Here is an 8376-nt window from a genome sequence, read left to right as displayed (position 1 = left end):
AAAGATGCCTGGGCTGCAGCATAGTTCAGACTAGATGGAAATCAGTAGGCTCAATTCGGTGTGTGTGCTGTGGTGATACCGCCCTCTAGCGTCTAATCTTCAAAGAAAGTAAAGCTTACTACAGAAGACTTTTTTGCAGCTTTCAGCCCAAGAGTTGACCAAGTCGGCTATTTGCTAAGCAGTGACTCTCCAAGTGAGGTCTCCAATAAGCAGCATCAGCATCACCCGGGGACTTGTTAGAGATTAAAATTTTCAGTATGAACCTGTATCTCCCTCCCCAAGACCCACTGACTCAGTTCATGGGGGAAGAACCCAAAACTCAGTGCTTAAACACATCCTCCTGATGAGAAGTAAAATCACAATCCAGCCTGGGTTAAATTTTTTTTAAAAATTTATCACCCCACCCCGAGGTGGAGCAGAAAAATTTTAAACCATATTGCCTTCAATTAAGAAAAAAATGAACTTGGGAACAGTCTGTCAAAAACCCAAAAGTTCATAAAGAGAAGAGATTCTGTACTTCGCATTTGGTAAGCAGTTTTCATCCATTCCAACAGGATGTTACATCCATTCCAACAAACCACTGGAGCCAAATTGCTGTAGCATTGCCATGAATAACAAAAGAACATTCTAGAACGGACCTAATCGACCCATTATAAACACCCATTCTAAAAAAAAAAAAAAAAATACCCACATGCTTTGCACTTTGAAGTAGTGGTGAAAACTGTATAAAGCTGACCTATGATAAGATGAACAGAGGATGATATTTCTAGCATAAGTTTTGTTTTTTTCTGGCCAGCCGTCATGAATTTATACAGTGTGCATGATCGGGGAACCAGATAAATGTGCATGAATAAATTAAATCAATTTCACTGCAAGAAAAATAAATGGCTCTCTTTCTTCTTCCTTCCCCAGAGGCTGCCTGAACTCTTAGGATGGATGAGGGCTCTGTTGGCTGAAGATATGAATTCATGAAATGTCCTGGGAGCACCAGACTCCTATACAAGACACAGCTCCATTGTCACCATGGCACACTTGTTTACAAAACTTGACAACTTGATAAAGAAGATGTCAGCCAAAAAGAGAGCAATAGCTATAAATAACCATCTCAAGTGGAAAATCAGTACAAAATAAATTTACAAGTAATGACTAAGCTATAACTAAATTTACAAATTTTTTACTTGAAAATTATAATTTGCTTTAAAAGACAGGTCACCTAAAAGGGTGAGGCAACCCTTTATCACTTCTGCAATATATAACATTACATTTAAAAAACTAACATTTCACTCTTACGAGAATGCTTAAGTTTCCAAATAGCCACCACATGGGGTGTAACCAGCATTTATTACCTAGCTAACAATACTTATGAGTAGCTGTGAAAACAAGCTGGAAAATTTTACTCCATGTGCAAATAAAGACTCACCTGTCCTACTTATGTTTAACGATAATAAAAGTATGGATACATGGAAATCCAGATAGACTATATCTAATGAAAATCTTAAAATGCGAAATGCATCTTACATTTTATCCAAATTATCTAAAACTCAGGGTAAATATATCAGAGTCTACCTCAGTTTCCTAGAGCAGCTGTAATAAAGTATCACAAAACGTGGTTTAAAGCAACAAAAATTTATTGTCTCACAGTTCTGAGGATTATAAGCCCAGCAGTACGTCAGTGGGACCATTCTCGCTCCCTGAAGCCTATCGTGGAAGATCCTGCCTTGTGACTGGTAGCTTCTGGTGCTTGCTGTCAATCCTTGGTGGTCTGTGGCTTGTAAACACATCACTCCAATCTTTGCCCCTGTTATCACATGGCCATCTTCCCCCTGTGTGCCTTTGTGTCTCTTCCTCTTAAAAACATTTCAGTCATAGTGAAGGAAGGAACCACCCTCCACCAGCATGACCTCATCTTAACTAACTACATCTGCAATAATCCTGAAAGTGAAAGTCATTCAGTCGTGTCCAACTCTTCGCGACCTCATGGACTATACAGTCCATGGAATTCTTGATGCCAGAATAGTGGAGTGGGTAGCCTTTCCCTTCTCCTGGGGATCTTCCCAACCCAGGGATTGAACCTAGGCCTCCTGCAATAATCCTATTTCCAAATAAATCCCATCCTGAGGTCCTGGGAATAAGACCTCAGCACATTTTAGGGGAGGACACAGTTCAACCCTTAACAGTCTACCCTCTGCCCTGTCCCCAAATTCACGTCCTTCCCCATATGCAAAATATATTCACCTTATTCCCAACATTCTCAAATGTCTTAAACATTCCAGTATCAACTCAAAGTCCAGAATTCACCTCAATATCATCAATTCAAAGTCCCAAATTTCATTATCTAAATCATCTAAATCAATACGAGTGTGATTCATCTTGGGATAAAATTCTCCATCTGAGAAACTGTGAAATCAGAGAATAAGTTGTCTGCTTACTAAATACATTATCCAGGCATAGAATAGACATGTTCTTTCCAAACAGGAGAAATTGGAACGGAAAAGGAGATAATAGGTCCCAGGCAAGTCTTAAAAACTAGCAGGGAAAGTTTCATTAGATTTCAAAGCCTGGAAATAATCCTCTGTGGCCTGATGCTCTGTTCCCTGGGCAGAAGATCTCATCATCACAAGCTTCTGTATTTTTGTTCTGTCCTAAGAGTCATTCTTTCTTCATTTCATGCTGTCTCTGTCCCTTTTATTCCAGGATGGTAGTATTTTTGCTGGTATATTCTCAAAAACCTTGTCAGTCTCCCATGTAACTTCCAGAGTCCTAAGTCATCAGACAAGAGTGTTCTCCTTAGAGCTCTACTGGAGAGTGAAGTCAGTGAAGTGAAGTCGCTCAGTCATGTCCGACTCTATGCAACCCCATGGACTGTGGCCCACCAGGCTCCTCCGTCCATGGGATTCTCCAGGCAAGAATACTGGAGTGGGTTGCCATTTCTTTCTCCAGGGGATCTTCCCAACCCAGGGATCAAACCCAGGTCTCCTGCATTGGAGGCAGATACTTTAACCTCTGAGCCACCAGGGAAGCCCCTGGATAACACCATCTCTATTCCTGACTTCTGCCGAGATTAGATCCACTGTTAGTCGCTCTGTTCCGTCGCTCAGTCGTGTCCGACTCTTTGCGACCCCATGAATCGCAGCACCCCAGGCCTCCCTGTCCATCACCAACTCCCGGAGTTCACTCAGACTCACATCCATTGGGTCAGTGATGTCATCCAGCTATCTCATCCTCTGTCGTCCCCTTCTCCTCCTGCCCCCAATCCCTCCCAGCATCAGAGTCTTTTCCAATGAGTCAACTCTTCCCATGAGGTGGCCAAAGTATTGGAGTTTCAGCTTTAGTATCATTCCTTCCAAAGAAATCCGAGGGCTGATCTCCTTCAGAATGGACTGGTTGGATCTCCTTGCAGTCCAAGGGACTCTCAAGAGTCTTCTCCAACATCACAGTTCAAAAGCATCAATTCTTTGGCACTCAGCCTTCTTCACAGTCCAGCTCTCACATCCATACATGACTACTGGAAAAACCATAGCCTTGACTAGACGGACCTTGTCGGCAAAAGTAATGTCTCTGCTTTTGAATATGCTATCTAGGTTGGTCATAACTTTTCTTCCAAGGAGTAAGTGTCTTTTAATTTCATGGCTGCAGTCACCATCTGCAGTGATTTGGGAGCCCTCCAAAATAAAGTCTGACACTGTTTCCACTGTTTCCCCATCTATTTCCCATGAAGTGATGGGACCAGATGCCATGATCTTCGTTTTCTGAATGTTGAGCTCTAAGCCAACTTTTTCACTCTCCTCTTTCACTTTCATCAAGAGGCTTTTTAGTTCCTCTTCACTTTCTGCCATAAGGGTGGTGTCATCTGCATATCTGAGGTTATTGATATTTCTCCCGTCAATCTTGATTCCAGCTTGTGTTTCTTCCAGTCCAGCGTTTCTCATAATGTACTCTGCATAGAAGTTAAATAAGCAGGTTGACAATATACAGCCTTGACGTACTCCTTTTCCTATTTGGAACCAGTCTGTTGTTCCACATACAGTTCTAACTGTTGCTTCCTGACCTGCATATAGGTTTCTCAAGAGGCAGGTCAGGTGGTCTGGTATTCTCCTCTCTTTCAGAATTTTCCACAGTTTATTGTGATCCACACAGTCAAAGGCTTTGGCATAGTCAAGAAAGCAGATATAGATGTTTTTCTGGAACTCTCTTGCTTTTTCGATGATCCAGCGGATGTTTGCAATTTGATCTCTGGTTCCTCTGCCTTTTCTAAAACCAGCTTGAACATCTGGAAGTTCACGGTTCATGTATTGCTGAAGCCTGGCTTGGAGAATTTTGAGCATTACTCTACTAGCATGTGAGATGAGTGCAATTGTGCGGTAGTTTGAGCATTCTTTGGCATTGCTTTTCTTTGGAATTGGAATGAAAACTGACCTTTTCCAGTCCTGTGGCCACTGCTGAATTTTCCACATTTGCTGGCATATTGAGTGCAGCACCTTCACAGCATCATCTTTTAGGATTTGAAATAGCTCAACTGGAATTCCATCACCTCCACTAGCTTTGTTCGTAGTGATGCTTTCTAAGGCCCACTTGACTTCACATTCCAGGATGTCTGGCTCTAGGTGAGTGATCACACCATCGTGATTATCTGGGTCATGAAGATCAGAGTACATCATGAGAACACGGGGCTGGAAGAAGCACAAGCTGGAATCAAGATTGCCAGGAGAAATATCAATAACCTCAGATATGCAGATGACACCACCCTTATGGCAGAAAGTGAAGAGGAACTAAAAAGCCTCTTGATGCAAGTGAAAGTGGAGAGTGAAAAAGTTGGCTTAAAGCTCAACATTCAGAAAATGAAGATCATGGCATCTGGTCCCATCACTTCATGGGAAATAGATGGGGAAACAGTGGAAACAGTGTCAGACTTTATTTTGGGGGGCTCCCAAATCACTGCAGATGGTGACTGCAGCCATGAAATTAAAAGACACTTACTCCTTGGAAGGAAAGTAATGACCAACCTAGATAGCATATTCAAAAGCAGAGACATTACTTTGCCGACAAGGTCCGTCTAGTCAAGGCTATGGTTTTTCCAGTAGTCATGTATGGATGTGAGAGTTGGACTGTGAAGAAGGCTGAGTACCAAAGAATTGATGCTTTTGAACTGTGATGTTGGAGAAGACTCTTGAGAGTCCCTTGGACTGCAAGGAGATCCAACCAGTCCAATTTAAAGGAGATCATCCCTGGTTGATCATTGGAAGGAATGATACTAAAGCTGAAACTCCAATACTTTGGCCACCTCATGGGAAGAGTTGACTCATTGGAAAATACTCTGATGCTGGGAGGGATTGGAGGCAGGAGAAAAAGGGGACAACAGAGGATGAGATGGCTGGATGGCATCACTGAGTTGATGGACGTGAGTCTGAGTGAACTCCGGGAGTTGGTGATGGACAGGGAGGCCTGGGGTGCTGCGATTCATGGGGTCGCAAAGAGTCGGACACGACTGAGCGACTGAACTGAACTGAACTGAAGACAGTCTTGGATGGTAAATTCAGTATTCCTATTTTTTTGAAGTTACAACTCCACCCCTAATTTTTAAAATTTAAAGAAAATGCCTTTGAATTGGAAAGAAAAAAAAAGCTCTAAGAAAGGAGTGTTTCATCTTTCAGGTTGAGTTTTTTTTTTTTTTTTCTTCCTTCAATGTTAGCAGAGATCACATGTTAGGAGGACTATTGTGCCCTCATGTTTTCAAAGTTCTTCCTTGAACGTCATCAGTTTTCCATAGACCATAAGGAAAAATCATTCATTTCAAAGGAGCTGTCCAGGCAGAACATCCATAGATAAAATAAAAACACATATATGGCTGGGTCGCTTTGCTGTGCACCTGAAACTGTTACAGTACTGTTTACTTGGCTTCAATATAAAATAAAAAGGTTAAGTAAAAAACATTGTCTTTTTGCAGTAATAATAGCAGGGGACAAAATTGGAGCCTATCCTATTTGGAGCATTGAAAATCTCACATATGAGGGAATTTACTGCACTATTTCTCCATGTTTTTGTTTAGTCGCTAAGTCATGTCCAATTCTCTCATGATCCTATAGACTGTAGCCTTCCAGGCTCCTCTGTCCATGGGATTTCCCAGGCAAGAACGCTGGAGTGGGTTGCCATTTCCTTCTTGAGGGGATCTTCCTGACCCAAGGATCAAACTCTCGTCTCCTTCATTGGCAGGAGGATTGTTTATCACTGCACCACCCGGGAAGCCCATTTCTCCCTGTACTCAATCACTTGTTGTTGAGTCTTTACCTTCTGGTGGTAATAGATTTCATAGTCTAGCCAAACCAATCCACCCATTTTAAGTCCAATATTCTGCTTTACAAACTGGCTGCCAACATTCGGGGTGGAATCATTTTCAGCATAAAAGCCTAAGACATGATCTCTTTGAAACCGAAGTCACTGGTCTTAGAAATGATATTTCATCCCTGCCAACACCTGAGGCATGGATTCAGAAAGATGATTTGAGATTTCCTCGATATGACCTCTGTCATAAACTGATTCTACTCTGCATTTTGTTAGTAGTATCCCAAGCATTACTAGTCTCTCAAAAGCACTTTCAGAAACTTCAGTGGGTATGACAGTGAGAAATTATGAATTTTTATAAAGTATACAGTTACTTAATATGTCACTCTTTAGGGGGTTATTTCCTGATGAGTAGAAAGCTCCCTTGGCTGTTTCCCTTGACTGCCAGCAGGACTGATCTGTGTAAAAACAATCTAAAGCACTAAGTGTATTCACTTAACACCTAATTGTCCCAGGTTCTAGAACCTCCCTGCAGGTTTAGCAGGTCATAGTCCAACAGAAACCAGCTCAATGGTGCCAAACGCCACCACTGTCTAGTATTTTCCCTGTTCATACCCACAGAAGTTGGGTGTGGATTCTCTAGCTAGAGGTGGGAATCTAGCCCATGTTATACATCTGCAACAATGACAGGCATCATACCAAGAAATTTCCACACAACTACACTTGTGTGATAGACATTACTACCACTGGGCAGGTGAAGAAAATATTGAGGTCTCAGCAGAATAGGAAACTTATCCAGGGTCACAATCGAGATTTGAATTTGCTCAGCCAAAAGCCCATGTTCTTCCCATCAGGAAATCCTCTTTTCCTTATTCCCAAACTGCTCCAAGAGTAACCTACACATTCTTGAAAATCAAATGGTGCGTAGTTCCCACTCCAGAGAACACCTTTAAATAACAACACTTGGAAAGCATCTTGCTTTTATAATTTTGATTTTTTCTGGCCAGTTAGAAAACCTTATTTGGTTCAATAGCTGTACAGCATTTCCAGGAGACCTTCAATGTGCCAGATCCTGCGCTAGACTCTGGGTGACAAAGATGAATCTCTGCTCCCAAGGAGCTTCCCAGGTTAAGGAGCAGAACTGTGCGTCCATACATTAGTACCTTTCAGGCCATCAATATTACAGATTGCATGCTCGTGCTTAGCAACTGACCTTGTTCTAACAATTAGAGGATTACTAATGTGTGTAATCCTCATCATATAAGGTAGTTATTTATCAACCTCATTTTACACACAAGCAATCTGTACAAAGAGGTCCAGAAACTTGTTGAAGGTCACATGGATGTAAGTAGCAGAGAAGGAGTTGGACCTATTTGACTCCAGAACCCTGTTCTTGTTGGAAATATAAATTCTCAAGCCCCACTCAAGATCTGCTAAATCTGAATGTCTGCTTTTTAAAAACTGAATGATAATTATTTTCCAATGCTGTGTTGGTTTCTGCCATACATCAATATGATTAGCCATAAGTACACATATGTCCCCTCCTTCTTGAACCTCTCTCCTACCCTCCACCCCGAATGTCTGTTTTTAGCCATTCCTCCAGATTAATCTGAAATTTGCTAACATTTGAGAAGCACTGCTTTAAGCCATTGGGCAATAAAAAGATTAGATAAGGAATTGTATTAGTTCAACTTTCTTCAGGGAAGAAGAGAAAAAAAAAAAACCTGTCACTAACATCTGATTTACAGCCTGGTTATTCAGCAGATGGAGCATGACAATTTTATCTCCCTTTCTTCCTTGCCTTGCCCAGCCACCATCCACATTCCTCTCAGCCCCACACCAAGGAAACTTTGCCCCCTAAACCAATCCACCATTTTTTCCTCACACTAAACACAAGTCAAACTTGAATGCCAGTAAGTGAAAATTTAGGGGGAGCTGGGAGCTATTGCTGGGCTAGATTTAGATTCCAGATTGTCATAAAAAAGCAGATTTGAAATGTAGCTTTTGCTGGGTTGGTAATTATCCCTAAAGGCCAGGAAGAGCAAGAATACCTTCTACCAAACTTTAGGAATGCATAGATAGGGCTATCTGAGAATG

Source organism: Budorcas taxicolor, chromosome 2 (genome assembly GCF_023091745.1).
Source record: "Budorcas taxicolor isolate Tak-1 chromosome 2, Takin1.1, whole genome shotgun sequence".
NCBI classification, from domain to species: Eukaryota; Metazoa; Chordata; class Mammalia; order Artiodactyla; family Bovidae; genus Budorcas; species Budorcas taxicolor.
Note: the sequence above shows the minus strand (reverse complement) of the source record.